Source organism: Lissotriton helveticus, chromosome 2_1 (assembly GCF_964261635.1).
Source record: "Lissotriton helveticus chromosome 2_1, aLisHel1.1, whole genome shotgun sequence".
Taxonomy (NCBI): domain Eukaryota; kingdom Metazoa; phylum Chordata; class Amphibia; order Caudata; family Salamandridae; genus Lissotriton; species Lissotriton helveticus.
The window spans coordinates 1,434,621,627-1,434,639,398 of NC_136059.1; the positions used below are offsets into that span (position 1 = coordinate 1,434,621,627).

At 53.7% G+C, this 17,772-nt stretch overlaps 1 protein-coding gene across 1 annotated transcript in view; it reads left to right on the top strand.

The window, feature by feature from the left end:
- The window catches only part of IDUA (alpha-L-iduronidase), a 1,961,268-nt gene that overhangs the window by 488,696 nt on the left and 1,454,800 nt on the right, over positions 1–17,772 (top strand). The window lies entirely within an intron of this gene.

A 17,772-nucleotide genomic window follows, 5' to 3' on the forward strand; every position in this document is an offset into this window, starting at 1 on the left:
CTACTGTGCTTCCGTTGGTTCACCCTGGCAAGGACTCCAGGTGGTTGGATAATTATGGTCGGAGTCTCTTCTCCTCTGCCAGTGCGGCATTGCGTTCTTTAAATACTGCCTGCAATTTAGGCAGAATGTCTAATGCTCTATGGGACTCTGTCGCACAGTGTTTGCACTCTGTGATGGAGGAAGCTAGACAGGAGCTCCTCCAAGTAGTGCAGGATGGCCGGGAAGCCGCCAAATTTGTTATTAGGTGTAGTATGGACACCACCGATTCTGTCAGTAGAAGTATGGCTCAAGCTATGGCGCTACGCAAGCATGCTTGGCTGCAACAATTGGGATTTTCAGAGCCTGTCAAAGATGCTCTTCAAAATATGTCATTTGATGGCATCCATCTCTTTCAATCAATCAATCAATCAGAGTACTTGTAAAGCGCGCTACTTACCCGGGAGGGTCTCAAGACGCTGAGGGGAGGGGATGCCGCTACTGCTCGAAAAGCCAGGTCTTGAGGAGTCTTCTGAAGGCGAGTAGGTCTTGGGTCTGCCGTAGATGGATAGGGAGGGTGTTCCAAGTTTTGGTGGCGAGGTAGGAGAAGGATCTGCCGCCGGAGGTTGTTCGTTTGATGCGGGAAACAGCGGCGAGGGCAAGGCTGGCAAAGCGGAGCTGGCGGGTGGGGGTGTAGAAGCTGAGTCTGCTGTTCAGGTAGGCTGGTCCGGCGTTGTGGAGTGCTTTGTGTGCGTGGGTGAGGAATTTGAAGGTGATCCTCTTGTCGACAGGTAGCCAGTGTAGGTCTCTCAGGTGGGGGGTGACGTGGCTGCGGCGGGGGACGTTGACGATCAGTCGGGCGGAGGCGTTTTGGATGCGTTGTAGTCGTCATTGGTATTTAGCTGGGATTCCTGCGTAGAGTGCGGTGCCGTAGTCCAGTCTGCTGCTGATGAGGGCCTGTGTCACCGTTCTTCTTGTTTCGGTCGGGATCCACTTGTAGATCCTGCGGAGCATGCGGAGGGTGTTGTAGCAGGAGGAGGAGACACCGTTGACCTGTTTAGACATGGAGAGGGAGGAGTCGAGGATGAATCCTAGGTTGCGTGCATGGTCGGTGGGTGTCGGTGCTGTTCCCAGTGTGGTCGGCCGCCAGGAGTCGTCCCAGGCCAAGGGGGTGGGTCCGAGGATGAGTACCTCCGTCTTGTCTGAGTTCAGCTTCAGACGGCTGTTCCTCATTCAGTCGGCGATGGCCTTCATGCCCTCATGGAGGTTGGTTTTGGCGGTGTGCGGGTCCTTGCTGAGGGAGAGGATGAGCTGGGTGTCGTCAGCGTAGGAGATGATATTGAGATCATCTTGGTGGGCCACTTGTGCGAGGGGGGCCATGTAGATGTTGAACAGCATCGGGCTGAGGGATGAGCCTTGTGGGACGCCGCAGATGATGTCGGTGGCCTCGGATCGAAGGGCGGGAGGTGGACGCTCTGGGTTCTGCCGGAGAGAAAGGACGTGGTCCAGTCAAGGGCTTTCTCTTGGATTCCGGCTTTTAGGAGGCGTGTCTTTAAAGTGTGATGGCAGACCGCGTCGAAGAGCGCTGACAGGTCAAGGAGGATGAGGGCTGATGTTTCGCCGTTGTCTAGTTAGCGCCTGATGTCGTCTGTGGCGGCGATGAGGGCTGTCTCGGTGCTGTGGTTTCGTCAGAACCCGGACTGGGATGGGTCCAAGATTTGTTGTCTTCTAGGTGGCGGGCCAGTTGCATGTTGACGATTTTCTCGATGACCTTCACCGAGAACGGGAGCAGGGAGATGGGCCGGAAGTTCTTGAGGTCCTTGGGGTCCGCCTTGGGCTTCTTGAGGAGGGCGTTGATTTCGGCGTGTTTTCAGCTTTCCAGGAATGTCGCTGTTTCGATGTTGATGACCTTCCGTAGTTGGGGTACGATGGCAGCGTCTGCTTTGTTGAATACGTGGTGTGGGCACGGGTCTGACTGAGATCCTGAGTGGATGGAGTTCATGACCTTGCGTGTCTCGTCGTCGTTGGACCAGGAGGTCAGGCGGTTGGCACTGGTGGTGTTCACAGGGGAGGTGGGGTCTGGCGTAGTCGGGGCGCTCATGGTGTTGAAGCTGTCATGGATGTCAGCAATCTTGCAGTGGAAGAAGATGGCCAGTGAGTTGCACAGTTCTTGTGAGGGCGGTATGTCGTTGGCGCTGGGGTTGGAGAGATCCTTTACGATGCTGAAAAGCTCTTTGCTGTCGTGTGCGTTGTTATCCAGGCGGTCTTTGAAGGAGGCCCACCCACCCACCCCTCCCTGTCACTACCCACCCCTCCCTGTTGCTGCCCACCCACCCACCCCTCCCTTTCGCTGATCACCCACCCACCCACCCCTTTCGCTGACCACCCACCCACCCACCCCTCCCTTTTGCTGACCACCCACCCCTCCCTTTCGCACCCACCCACCCACCCCTCCCTTTCGCTGACCACCCACCCACCCACCCACCCACCCCTCCCTTTCGCTGACCACCCACCCACCCACCCCTCCCTTTCGCTGACCACCCACCCACCCCTCCCTTTCGCTGACCACCCACCCACCCCTCCCTTTCGCTGACCAGCCACCCACCCACCCCTCCCTTTCGCTTACCACCCACCCACCCACCCCTCCCTTTCGCTGACCACCCACCCACCCCTCCCTTTCGCTGACCACCCACCCACCCCTCCCTTTCGCTGACCACCCACCCCTCCCTTTCGCCGCCCACTCACCCACCCCTGTCGCTGCCTACCCACCCACCCCTGTCGCTACCTACCCACCCACCCACCCCTGTCGCTGACCACCCACCCACGTCGCTGCCCACTGACCCACCCACCCACCCCTGTCGCTGCCCACCCACCCCTTCCTGTCGCTGCCCACCCACCTGTCACTGCCCACCCACCCCTTCCTGTTGCTGCCCAAACCCCTGTCGCTGTCCACCCACCCACCCCTGTCGCTGCCCACCCACCCACCCCTGTCGCTGCCCACCCACCCACCCCTCCCTGTTGCTGCCCACCCACCCACCCCTCCCTGTTGCTAAACCCCTCCCTGTTGCCTCACCCACCCACCCCTCCCTGTTGCCTCACCCACCCACCCACCCACCCCTCCCTGTTGCTGCCCACCCACCCACCCACCCCTCCCTGTTGCTGCCCACCCACCCACCCACCCCTCCCTGTTGCTGCCCACCCACCCACCCCTCCCTGTTGCTGCCCACCCACCCACCCACCCCTCCCTGTTGCTACCCACCCACCCACCCACCCCTGTTGCTGCCCACCCACCCACCCACCCCTCCCTGTTGCTGCCCACCCACCCACCTACCCCTCCCTGTTGCTGCCCACCCACCCACCCACCCCTCCACCCCTCCCTGTTGCTGCCCACCCACCCACCCCTCCCTGTTGCTGCCCACCCACCCACCCCTCCCTGTTGCTGCCCAACCACCCACCCACCCACCCACCCCTCCCTGTTGCTGCCCACCCACCCACCCCTCCCTGTTGCTGCCCACCCACCCACCCACCCCTCCCTGTTGCTGCCCACCCACCCACCCACCCCTCCCTGTTGCTGCCCACCCACCCGCCCACCCCTCCCTGTTGCTGCCCACCCACCCGCCCACCCCTCCCTGTTGCTGCCCACCCACCCGCCCACCCCTCCCTGTTGCTGCCCACCCACCCGCCCACCCCTCCCTGTTGCTGCCCACCCACCCGCCCACCCTCCCTGTTGCTGACCACCCACCCACCCACCCTCCCTGTTGCTGACCACCCACCCACCCACCCCTCCCTGTTGCTGCCCACCCCTCCCTGTTGCTGCCCACCCACCCGCCCACCCCTCCCTGTTGCTGCCCACCCACCCGCCCACCCCTCCCTGTTGCTGCCCGCCCACCCCTCCCTGTTGCTGCCCACCCACCCGCCCACCCCTACCTGTTGCTGACTCCCCACCCACCCACCCCTACCTGTTGCTGACTCCCCACCCACCCACCCCTACCTGTTGCTGACTCCCCACCCACCCACCCCTACCTGTTGCTGACTCCCCACCCACCCACCCCTACCTGTTGCTGACTTCCCACCCACCCACCCCTACCTGTTGCTGACTCCCCACCCTCCCACCCCTACATGTTGCTGACTCCCCAACCTCCCACCCCTACATGTTGCTGACTCCCCACCCTCCCACCCCTACCTGTTGCTGACTCCCCACTGTAGGAGAGTAGGGTCTGCTATCCTATGGTCACCCCAAATTTTTGCTTTTTGCTTCACTGGTTTTCGACTACTGAGGCTGTGGGCCTGCTGATCAGACCCCCAGCCTGCTGTTCTCTCACTAAATTAATGACACATGTGCTATAGGCACATACCAATTGGAAATGGACTCCTTGTCAGCCCCTGTAGAATGCACTATAGGTGCACAGGGCACAGGAGCCACTAAGGCCTACCAGGGGCTGCAGCATATCTTTTGCCACCCCTGGCTGGTTCTTAAATTGACACAACTGGCTGATCACTCAGCTGGGGTAAGGTGGTGTACACACCCCTTGCTTAGATATAGTATACCTATGTCTAAACCTATATCTGGACACATGTAAACCTGTGAGCCACTCCTATAGACAGGCCTCACCAATCCTGGAGGCTGGGTGCATGGTTTTTATGTGAGATGGAGCTCTAGCATGAGCTGAGCCTGTCTGCAGCCGTCGGGAACAAATCCCTAAGCTGTTTCAGGATAATGCCATACCATATACTATTAAGTGCCTTATAATCCTCGCGGTTATTTAGCAACTCTGGTTTGGCTTTATCAAAACATGTCGTGTAAGGTGTCATACGCTTTGGAATACCATCCCCTCGCCAGTTCTGGCGACGGGGATGGCATTCCACCCCTCTGGAGGGGTAAGACATGTTACTTCACTTTAATGCGGTTGATTTCTCCAAAGGCCTTAAGATCCACAAAATGGATGCCTCTGCCACAGACAAATGTCTGGACCCCTGGAGCTGACCGAAACCCAGTCAAGGGGGTCCTGGACAAAGGGTTTCCTGTCACAGGAGGGTGTCACCGCCCTCCAGACAGGAGATAGTGTATTGTAGCAGGGAGGTTTGAAAGAAACCAGACACTGCCTGGGGCGCACAAGGCTGCCCCTTGCATAATCCGGCCAAACCGGTTCTGGGGCACTCCAGCCCTCGTGCCAGGGCGGCCTGGATCAAAGGAAGGGGGTGTATCCACCCACTTCCTGGGTCCCACCCATAGGAGGGGACCTAGCAGGTAATCACGCCCACCAGATTCGAATAAGAGTGGGAGCAGTGCCAATGCACATCAGATTTCCTGGAAGAAACATTTGAAACGATATTCTGGACCCTTCGCCCTCCATCTCAACGTGGAAGCCCGAAGAATCTCCCTTGTGGTCAAGGAGTGACCACCCTGCAGCAGCAGGCACCATCCAGCCCTCGACGTCTACTTAGTTGCAGTTCCCGCCGGAACTCGAGCGACTGAGATCGACGAGATCAAGCCTGCCCAGCTTCTAACAGCCCGATCCACAGTCCCTGCAAAGCTGAGACCCGTGGAGGCGACCGGAAGCGTGGGGCACGCCATCTTGAAGTGACCACGAGACGCTGACCGTGCAGCCCACGAGTGACCCTCGAAGCTGTACACCGGGGTTTGAGAAGCCCCCACCCTGAGCTACTCCTGAGCCGAAGTTCAGCCCTCCACACTCGACGAGTGCTGCGTGGGGCCCTTTGGCACGATTTGGCTCAACGCGTTGGCCCGGTCACTTGCCAGCTGGCTTGTGGTCCCTGTGCCGACGAACTACAAAAGAAGACTCGTGATTCTGGCTGCTCCAGATCCACACCAGCTCCCCTGAAAGGGAGCCCCGACTCTGACCTTCCTGGTCCGAGTGAGACGCCATCTTCCAATCCCGCGTGGATTGCTCTTACCAAGGCTTGTTTGCTCCAAACCGGAAGCCGACTGCACCGACGGTGAGAGCCTGCGTGGGACAGATCGTGACCTGCTCCTGGACGTCGCAGATGCCCCAGAGCCCACGTGACAGCGAAGAGAAGCGCCTCGACGACCACCTGATTGCGCCCGACATTGCCTGGTTCCGTCCTGGTTCCACCCTGGTCACTGCTGAGTGACCCAGACTCTGTCCCCTCTGCTTTCAGGTACTCTACAACTTGAGTCCACCCTTGGACTCCACCGGACACTTCGTCTTCACCCTGCCTGCAGCCCTTTCAGCTTCAAGCACCAAGAGCCTGCGTGTCAAAACCCGACGCCACTTCGACCCTGTGCACCCACTTCCTGTGGGTGAGGTAACTTTGCTCCGCCGGTGTTCCCACACTGGTGCACACCTCTAGGGTCTGTGTGTTAAGTTTTGTTCCTCTAGGTTCAGCGGAAGTGTCCTTAAACTTTAACTATTTGACTTTTACGCACCATTGGTTAACATTGGTGCATGCGTGCGCTTTCCGCACATCTCCCGAATCCCGAGGGCCATTCCCGACTTCAGCATTGCTTGTCCTGACTGCTCCCAGCGATTCCCTAGGCCCTAGGCCTAACCACTGTTCGAGTGGCCTTTCTTATACCACTTGTTTAGTATATGGTTTGAGTGGCCACCCGCCCTCATCCATAATTGTGCAACTTTGTATGTTTAAACAGTGCTTTTGATGTAACGCTTGTGCCCCTTTATTCATAAAGAATACTGGGGATTGTTTTTAGTAATAAACACATATATTTTTATAATATATACTTGTGTGGTGTCCTTTCATTTGGTATTACAGGATTGTATGTGGTAAAACAGCTCGCTTAACACGACCTCTTAAGTTAAGCCTTTAGGCTGCTTAGTCCATGCTACCCCTAGGATAGCTTGTCTAATAAGGTTGACTTACAACCAGACACCATAAGGGATTGTTTGGTCAGGTAGTAGGTGGTTCCAGAATTGGAAACATCCCCTACCAGGCCAACTTCTCACATTGGTGAGCAGCGGTGCGGATTTGAGCTTGCTGTTGTTTTACCATTGCAATCTTTATATCAAATTGAAAGATCACATCAAGTACCTCTAGGTACATATAAAATCAAAAGCTTAGCATATTAAGTTCTACTGAACTTAGTAGTTGTAGGTTGAAGGGAGTAGCACACCCCTGACTACAACTCACTAGCAAGGTCCAGTAGGAAAACACTTAGTGTAGGTAAGTGCACCACTTACACCTCACTAGTAACCATGTCTGACACAGGAAAGGCCTCAGGGTCTAGTCCTGTGACAGTTGACCCTACCCAGGCAACTTTTGGATATGACAAACTAACCCGCAGAGACTTGATTGCCTTGTGCAAAGCAAGAGGGTTAAAAAGGGGCAGAAGCCCCACCTGCCTAATCCTGGTAGAAATCCTAGAACAGGATGACTTAGAGAAGGCAAAAGCAGCTTCCCTAGATACAGGAACTGGAGGGAACCCCCCTGCAGTTGATCCCCCTGAAGAGGAGGATGATGATGACTTGGATGAGGACTCAGAGGTTGAGGACTTGGAGGTACAGGATCAGGGTAGCCAGGTTCCAGTTGGTAGGCTTAGCCAGGCCAACTTGGACCTACTGGGGAATGGAGAGGGCCAGCACCTCCCCAGAACCCAACATGCGATTCTCCCCGGCAACAGAAGAGTGAGATCTCCCTCAGGGGACTCTCATCTTTCTAGTGCCTCCAGAGAATCAGAGAGAGGCATGAGTGCTTCTCAGAAAGCTGAGCATAGGGCTAGAATGAGGGCTGTCAGACTCCAGATAGAGAGAGAGGAGGTAGCCCTGAGTCAAGCTAAGCTTACCTTAGCTCAAGCTAAACTTGCCTTGGCAAGAGAGCAGAAATTAAGTGGCTTAGATGTCACTGGTGGCAGCAATTTTCCAAGAGAAAAAGACAGGGCCTATGATAATAGAAACCTGACCAAAATTGTGCCCCCCTTTAAAGAAGGGGATGACATCCACAAATGGATGACTGCTCTTGAGAGAGCCTGCATGGTACAGCAGGTTCCTGAGAATCAGTGGGCTGCAATTTTGTGGTACTCCTTTTCTGAGAAAGGGAGGGACAGGCTCCTCACAGTTAGACCTGAGGATGCCAAAAACTACTCTGTTTTGAAGAGTGCTCTCATTGAAGGGTATGGCCTAACCACTGAGCAATACAGGTTGTTGATCAGAGACACCCAGAAAGCACAGACTCAAGACTGGACTGATTTTGTGGAGTGTGCCACTAAGGCTTTGGAGGGTTGGTTACAGGGAAGTAAAGTTTCAGACTATACAGGATTGTACAATCTTATGATGAGAGAACAGATCCTTAATAACTGTACAAACCAGCTGTTGCATCAATACCTTATTGACTCTGATCTGACCTCTCCCCAAGAATTGGGAAAGAAGGCAGACAAATGGGTCAGAACAAGGATTAAGCAGAAACCCCAGAACCAAGGTGGTGACCAGAAGAAAACAGACCAGAAGGGTGGTAATCAGAATCAGAAAGATAAAGAAAAAGACCAGAAGTCTTCAGGCCCCCAAACTAATAGTAAGGAGGGTGGTTCCCAAAATGGTAACAAGAAGAAGAAGAACAAAGGTCCAAAGACACCTTGGTGTAATACCTGCAAATCAGTTTCACACTGGGGCAGTGAGTGCACCAAGGCAAATCCAGTTCCCACCACTACAGCTCCTAAAGCAACTGCAACCCCAAGTACAGTAAGCAGTGGTGGAACACAGTCCAAGGGTGTAGCTGGGTTGACCCTGGGTATTGAAGTAGGATCTGGCCTAGTCAGAGTCCCTACACAGGCAGTTCTCCTGTATGATGTGGACATTGAGTTGCCCACTGCAGTAAGCCCCACTAACCTGGGCAAATACAGGCAGACTCCCTTAATAAATGAGAAACTGGCTCAAGCTTACAGGGACACATGTGCTAGTGTCACCATGGTGACACCTGGCTTTGTGGACCCTGGACAGATTGTACTAGGAGAGAGCTACCTAGTAACCAATGCAAGCAACTCCACTACCTCCCATAGTGTGGCAGTTGTGAACTTCTCCTGGGGAGGGGTTGATGGCCTAAAGAAAGTTGTGGTGAGTGCAGACCTACCAGTAGACTGTCTGTTAGGCAATGACCTTGAAAGCTCAGCATGGTCAGAAGTGGAGTACAGGACTCATGCAGAAATGCTAGGGATTTCAGAGCATGTCCTTGCCATGACAAGGGCTCAGGCTAAGAAGTGCCTTCCTGAACCAGTGGTGGATCTTGAGACAATAGACCAGCCACAACCCAAGAGAAGGAGCAAGAGAGGAAAGGCCTCGCCTTCCACCTTGCCCCAGGTTGAGGATCAGGTTTCAGAGGAAACTGATTCTGCAGTCCAAGAGGAGACTGTCTCTGAGGAGCTTGAACCTGACCAGGTTGAGTTTCTGGGGACAGGGGGACCCTCAAGGGCAGACCTGAGGCAGGCTCAATTAGATTGCCCTTCCCTTGAACCCCTCAGACAGCAGGCTGCTGCTGAGGCTGCTGGGGATGCCCAAGGTACCCATACTGTGTATTGGGATGAGGGACTCCTTTACTCAGAGGCTAGAGCCCCCAAGCCTGGCATGACCAGGAGGTTGGTGATACCTCTGCAGTTTAGGGGATTCCTCCTTACCTTGGCCCATGATATTCCCCTTGCAGGACACTTAGGCCAGAACAAGACGTGGGACAGGCTTGTTCCACACTTTCACTGGCCTCACATGTCAGAGGATGTCAAGGAGTTTTGTCGCTCCTGTGTCACTTGCCAAGCCAGTGGTAAGTCAGGTGGCACAACAAAGGCCCCCCTAATACCACTACCTGTGGTGGGGGTCCCCTTTGAGAGAGTTGGAATTGATATTGTGGGTCCAATGGACCCCCAAACAGCATCTGGGAACAGATTCATACTGGTGGTAGTGGATCATGCCACCAGGTACCCAGAGGCTATTCCCCTAAGGACCACCACAGCACCTGTGGTGGCAAAAGCCCTCATTGCAGTTTTCTCCAGAGTGGGCTTTCCTAAGGAGGTACTATCAGATAGAGGGACACATTTTATGTCCAGCTATCTAAAGACAATGTGGAAGGAATGTGGAGTAAACTATAAGTTTACCACCCCATATCATCCACAATGCAATGGGCTTGTGGAGAGATTTAACAAGACCCTTAAAGGCATGATAAAAGGATTACCAGAGAAGCTCAGGCGGAAATGGGACATTCTTTTACCCTGCCTGCTCTTTGCTTACAGAGAGGTCCCACAGAAGGGGGTTGGCTACAGCCCTTTTGAACTTTTGTTTGGCCACCCTGTGAGAGGTCCATTGTGTTTGGTGAAGGAAGGATGGGAGTTACCTCTCAAAAAGCCCAAACTAGACATAGTGGACTATGTACTTGGTCTCCGCTCCAGGATGGCTGAGTACATGGAAAGAGCATCCAAAAACCTGGAGGCCAGCCAAGAATTGCAGAAAGCTTGGCATGACCAAAAGGCTGTACTGGTAGAGTTCCAACCAGGACAGAAGGTATGGGTACTGGAGCCAGTGGCTCCAGCAGCACTCCAAGACAAATGGAGTGGACCCTATCCTATTATTGAGAAGAAAGGGGAAGTCACCTACTTGGTAGACTTTGGAACACCCAGGAGCCCTCACAGGGTAATCCATGTGAATCGCTTGAAAGCATTTGTGGACAGGGAGGACATGAGCTTGCTCATGGCCACAGATGGGGAACAGGAGGAAGAGAGTGACCCTCTCCCAGACCTGCTTTCCCAGAACCCTGATGATGGTTCAGTTGATGGAGTAGCCTTGGCAGGCAGCCTCACTGACCAGCAACAGAGGGACTGCAGACAAGTTTTGCAGGCTCACAGGCAAATGTTTTCACTCACACCCAGCCAAACTGACTGGTGTACCCATGTTGTGGACACTGGTGACAGTCTGCCTGTCAAGAATAAGATCTACAGGCAACCTGATCATGTCAGGGATTGCATCAAGGCTGAGGTGCAAAAGATGTTGGAGCTTGGAGTGATTGAGCCATCAGAGAGCCCATGGGCCAGCCCAGTAGTCCTGGTGCCAAAACCTCATACCCAAGATGGTAAGAGAGAAATTAGGTTTTGCGTGGATTACAGGGGTCTCAATGCTGTCACTAGGACAGATGCTCACCCCATTCCAAGAGCAGATGAGCTCATTGACAGATTGGCTTCTGCCAAGTTTCTGAGCACATTTGACCTGACAGCTGGCTACTGGCAAATCAGACTAGCTGAGGAGTCAAAGGCCAAGACAGCATTCTCTACCCCTAGTGGGCATTATCAGTTTGTGGTAATGCCCTTTGGTTTGAAGAATGCACCTGCCACTTTTCAAAGGTTGGTGAACCAAGTCCTTACTGGGTTGGATGACTTTTGTGCAGCTTATCTGGATGATATTGCTGTCTTTAGCTCCACCTGGGAGGATCACCTGATCCACCTGAAGAAAGTTTTGGGGGCCCTGCAAAAGGCAGGCCTAACTATCAAGGCCACAAAGTGCCAGATAGGGCAGAGTAAGGTTGTATACCTGGGCCACCTAGTAGGTGGAGGCCAGGTTCAGCCACTGGAAAGCAAAATCCAGGCCATACAGGACTGGGCTCCTCCAGTTACCCAGACACAAGTCAGAGCCTTCTTGGGCCTGACTGGGTATTACAGAAAGTTTGTGAAAAACTATGGGTCTATAGTGACACCATTAAATGACTTGACATCCAAGAAGATGCCAAAAAAGGTTCAGTGGACAGTTAGCTGTCAGAAGGCATTTGAAGACCTGAAGAAGGCCATGTGCTCTGCACCTATCCTAAAGAGTCCTGACTACTCCAAACAGTTCATTGTTCAGACAGATGCTTCTGAGTTGGGGGTGGGAGCTGTACTCTCACAACTTAATCAAGATGGTCAAGACCAGCCAATTGCTTTCATTAGCAGGAGGCTAACCCCAAGAGAAAAACGTTGGTCAGCCATTGAGAGGGAGGCCTTTGCTGTGGTTTGGGCATTAAAGAAGTTGAGGTCCTACTTGTTTGGAACTCACTTCCTGGTGCAAACAGACCATAAGCCCCTCCTATGGCTTAATCAGATGAAGGGTGAAAATCCCAAACTGCTCAGGTGGTCCATTTCCCTACAGGGGATGGACTTTACAGTGGAGCACCGCCCAGGGACTGACCATGGTAATGCAGATGGTCTCTCCAGGTACTTCCACTTAGAACATGAAGACTTATCTGGTCAAGGTTAGTTTAATGTCCCTGCGTTTGGGGGGGGGTTGTGTAGGAGAGTAGGGTCTGCTATCCTATGGTCACCCCAAATTTTTGCTTTTTGCTTCACTGGTTTTCGACTACTGAGGCTGTGGGCCTGCTGATCAGACCCCCAGCCTGCTGTTCTCTCACTAAATTAATGACACATGTTGTGAGAAGTTGGCCTGGTAGGGGATGTTTCCAATTCTGGAACCACCTACTACCTGACCAAACAATCCCCTTATGGTGTCTGGTTGTAAGTCAACCTTATTAGACAAGCTATCCTAGTGGTAGCATGGACTAAGCAGCCTAAAGGCTTAACTTAAGAGGTCGTGTTAAGCGAGCTGTTTTACCACATACAATCCTGTAATACCAAATGAAAGGACACCACACAAGTATATATTATAAAAATATATGTGTTTATTACTAAAAACAATCCCCAGTATTCTTTATGAATAAAGGGGCACAAGCGTTAAATCAAAAGCACTGTTTAAACATACAAAGTTGCACAATTATGGATGAGGGCAGGGGGCCACTCAAACCATATACTAAACAAGTGGTATAAGAGAGGCCACTCGAACAGTGGTTAGGCCTAGGGCCTAGGGAATCGCTGGGAGCAGTCAGGACAAGCAATGCTGAAGTCGGGAATGGCCCTCGGGATTCGGGAGATGTGCGGAAAGCGCACGCATGCACCAATGTTAACCAATGGTGCGTAAAAGTCAAATAGTTAAAGTTTAAGGACACTTCCGCTGAACCTAGAGGAACAAAACTTAACACACAGACCCTAGAGGTGTGCACCAGTGTGGGAACACCGGCGGAGCAAAGTTACCTCACCCACAGGAAGTGGGTGCACAGGGTCGAAGTGGCGTCGGGTTTGGACACGCAGGCTCTTGGTGCTTGAAGCTGAAAGGGCTGCAGGCAGGGTGAAGACGAAGTGTCCGGTGGAGTCCAAGGGTGGACTCAAGTTGTAGAGTACCTGAAAGCAGAGGGGACAGAGTCTGGGTCACTCAGCAGTGACCAGGGTGGAACCAGGACGGAACCAGGCAATGTCGGGCGCAATCAGGTGGTCGTCGAGGCGCTTCTCTTCGCTGTCACGTGGGCTCTGGGGCATCTGCGACGTCCAGGAGCAGGTCACGATCTGTCCCACGCAGGCTCTCACCGTCGGTGCAGTCGGCTTCCGGTTTGGAGCAAACAAGCCTTGGTAAGAGCAATCCACGCGGGATTGGAAGATGGCGTCTCACTCGGACCAGGAAGGTCAGAGTCGGGGCTCCCTTTCAGGGGAGCTGGTGTGGATCTGGAGCAACCAGAATCACGAGTCTTCTTTTGTAGTTCGTCGGCACAGGGACCACAAGCCAGCTGGCAAGTGACCGGGCCAACGCGTTGAGCCAAATCGTGCCAAAGGGCCCCACGCAGCACTCGTCGAGTGTGGAGGGCTGAACTTCGGCTCAGGAGTAGCTCAGGGTGGGGGCTTCTCAAACCCCGGTGTACAGCTTCGAGGGTCACTCGTGGGCTGCACGGTCAGCGTCTCGTGGTCACTTCAAGATGGCGTGCCCCACGCTTCCGGTCGCCTCCACGGGTCTCAGCTTTGCATGGACTGTGGATCGGGCTGTTAGAAGCTGGGCAGGCTTGATCTCGTCGATCTCAGTCGCTCGAGTTCCGGCGGGAACTGCAACTAAGTAGACGTCGAGGGCTGGATGGTGCCTGCTGCTGCAGGGTGGTCACTCCTTGACCACAAGGGAGATTCTTCGGGCTTCCACGTTGAGATGGAGGGCGAAGGGTCCAGAATATCGTTTCAAATGTTTCTTCCAGGAAATCTGATGTGCATTGGCACTGCTCCCACTCTTATTCGAATCTGGTGGGCGTGATTACCTGCTAGGTCCCCTCCTATGGGTGGGACCCAGGAAGTGGGTGGATACACCCCCTTCCTTTGATCCAGGCCGCCCTGGCACGAGGGCTGGAGTGCCCCAGAACCGGTTTGGCCGGATTATGCAAGGGGCAGCCTTGTGCGCCCCAGGCAGTGTCTGGTTTCTTTCAAACCTCCCTGCTACAATACACTATCTCCTGTCTGGAGGGCGGTGACACCCTCCTGTGACAGGAAACCCTTTGTCCAGGACCCCCTTGACTGGGTTTCGGTCAGCTCCAGGGGTCCAGACATTTGTCTGTGGCAGAGGCATCCATTTTGGGGATCTTAAGGCCTTTGGAGAAATCAACCGCATTAAAGTGAAGTAACATGTCTTACCCCTCTAGAGGGGTGGAATGCCATCCCCGTCGCCAGAACTGGCGAGGGGATGGTATTCCAAAGCGTATGACACCTTACACGACATGTTTTGATAAAGCCAAACCAGAGTTGCTAAATAACCGCGAGGATTATAAGGCACTTAATAGTATATGGTATGGCATTATCCTGAAACAGCTTAGGGATTTGTTCCCGACGGCTGCAGACAGGCTCAGCTCATGCTAGAGCTCCATCTCACATAAAAACCATGCACCCAGCCTCCAGGATTGGTGAGGCCTGTCTATAGGAGTGGCTCACAGGTTTACATGTGTCCAGATATAGGTTTAGACATAGGTATACTATATCTAAGCAAGGGGTGTGTACACCACCTTACCCCAGCTGAGTGATCAGCCAGTTGTGTCAATTTAAGAACCAGCCAGGGGTGGCAAAAGATATGCTGCAGCCCCTGGTAGGCCTTAGTGGCTCCTGTGCCCTGTGCACCTATAGTGCATTCTACAGGGGCTGACAAGGAGTCCATTTCCAATTGGTATGTACCTAGGGTACATGGAATCCATTTTACAGAGAGAGCAGATGGCCTGGGGCCCTGATTAGCAGGGAACCAGGTCAACTAAGTCAAAAAACCAGCTAAACACAGGCAAAAAAATCTGGGGTAACCATAGTCAGGTAGCCACCTTCCTACATAACCCCCCCCCAAACGAAAGGAGATAAGGCTATCCTTGGCCAGGTAAGCCTATATTGCCTGAGTGGCTGTAGGAAGGTGGCTACCTGACTATGGTTACCCCAGATTTTTTTGCCTGTGTTTAGCTGGTTTTTTGACTTAGTTGACCTGGTTCCCTGCTAATCAGGGCCCCAGGCCATCTGCTCTCTCTGTAAAATGGATTCCATGTACCCTAGGTACATACCAATTGGAAATGGACTCCTTGTCAGCCCCTGTAGAATGCACTATAGGTGCACAGGGCACAGGAGCCACTAAGGCCTACCAGGGGCTGCAGCATATCTTTTGCCACCCCTGGCTGGTTCTTAAATTGACACAACTGGCTGATCACTCAGCTGGGGTAAGGTGGTGTACACACCCCTTGCTTAGATATAGTATACCTATGTCTAAACCTATATCTGGACACATGTAAACCTGTGAGCCACTCCTATAGACAGGCCTCACCAATCCTGGAGGCTGGGTGCATGGTTTTTATGTGAGATGGAGCTCTAGCATGAGCTGAGCCTGTCTGCAGCCGTCGGGAACAAATCCCTAAGCTGTTTCAGGATAATGCCATACCATATACTATTAAGTGCCTTATAATCCTCGCGGTTATTTAGCAACTCTGGTTTGGCTTTATCAAAACATGTCGTGTAAGGTGTCATACGCTTTGGAATACCATCCCCTCGCCAGTTCTGGCGACGGGGATGGCATTCCACCCCTCTAGAGGGGTAAGACATGTTACTTCACTTTAATGCGGTTGATTTCTCCAAAGGCCTTAAGATCCCCAAAATGGATGCCTCTGCCACAGACAAATGTCTGGACCCCTGGAGCTGACCGAAACCCAGTCAAGGGGGTCCTGGACAAAGGGTTTCCTGTCACAGGAGGGTGTCACCGCCCTCCAGACAGGAGATAGTGTATTGTAGCAGGGAGGTTTGAAAGAAACCAGACACTGCCTGGGGCGCACAAGGCTGCCCCTTGCATAATCCGGCCAAACCGGTTCTGGGGCACTCCAGCCCTCGTGCCAGGGCGGCCTGGATCAAAGGAAGGGGGTGTATCCACCCACTTCCTGGGTCCCACCCATAGGAGGGGACCTAGCAGGTAATCACGCCCACCAGATTCGAATAAGAGTGGGAGCAGTGCCAATGCACATCAGATTTCCTGGAAGAAACATTTGAAACGATATTCTGGACCCTTCGCCCTCCATCTCAACGTGGAAGCCCGAAGAATCTCCCTTGTGGTCAAGGAGTGACCACCCTGCAGCAGCAGGCACCATCCAGCCCTCGACGTCTACTTAGTTGCAGTTCCCGCCGGAACTCGAGCGACTGAGATCGACGAGATCAAGCCTGCCCAGCTTCTAACAGCCCGATCCACAGTCCCTGCAAAGCTGAGACCCGTGGAGGCGACCGGAAGCGTGGGGCACGCCATCTTGAAGTGACCACGAGACGCTGACCGTGCAGCCCACGAGTGACCCTCGAAGCTGCACACCGGGGTTTGAGAAGCCCCCACCCTGAGCTACTCCTGAGCCGAAGTTCAGCCCTCCACACTCGACGAGTGCTGCGTGGGGCCCTTTGGCACGATTTGGCTCAACGCGTTGGCCCGGTCACTTGCCAGCTGGCTTGTGGTCCCTGTGCCGACGAACTACAAAAGAAGACTCGTGATTCTGGTTGCTCCAGATCCACACCAGCTCCCCTGAAAGGGAGCCCCGACTCTGACCTTCCTGGTCCGAGTGAGACGCCATCTTCCAATCCCGCGTGGATTGCTCTTACCAAGGCTTGTTTGCTCCAAACCGGAAGCCGACTGCACCGACGGTGAGAGCCTGCGTGGGACAGATCGTGACCTGCTCCTGGACGTCGCAGATGCCCCAGAGCCCACGTGACAGCGGAGAGAAGCGCCTCGACGACCACCTGATTGCGCCCGACATTGCCTGGTTCCGTCCTGGTTCCACCCTGGTCACTGCTGAGTGACCCAGACTCTGTCCCCTCTGCTTTCAGGTACTCTACAACTTGAGTCCACCCTTGGACTCCACCGGACACTTCGTCTTCACCCTGCCTGCAGCCCTTTCAGCTTCAAGCACCAAGAGCCTGCGTGTCAAAACCCGACGCCACTTCGACCCTGTGCACCCACTTCCTGTGGGTGAGGTAACTTTGCTCCGCCGGTGTTCCCACACTGGTGCACACCTCTAGGGTCTGTGTGTTAAGTTTTGTTCCTCTAGGTTCAGCGGAAGTGTCCTTAAACTTTAACTATTTGACTTTTACGCACCATTGGTTAACATTGGTGCATGCGTGCGCTTTCCGCACATCTCCCGAATCCCGAGGGCCATTCCCGACTTCAGCATTGCTTGTCCTGACTGCTCCCAGCGATTCCCTAGGCCCTAGGCCTAACCACTGTTCGAGTGGCCTCTCTTATACCACTTGTTTAGTATATGGTTTGAGTGGCCCCCTGCCCTCATCCATAATTGTGCAACTTTGTATGTTTAAACAGTGCTTTTGATTTAACGCTTGTGCCCCTTTATTCATAAAGAATACTGGGGATTGTTTTTAGTAATAAACACATATATTTTTATAATATATACTTGTGTGGTGTCCTTTCATTTGGTATTACAGGATTGTATGTGGTAAAACAGCTCGCTTAACACGACCTCTTAAGTTAAGCCTTTAGGCTGCTTAGTCCA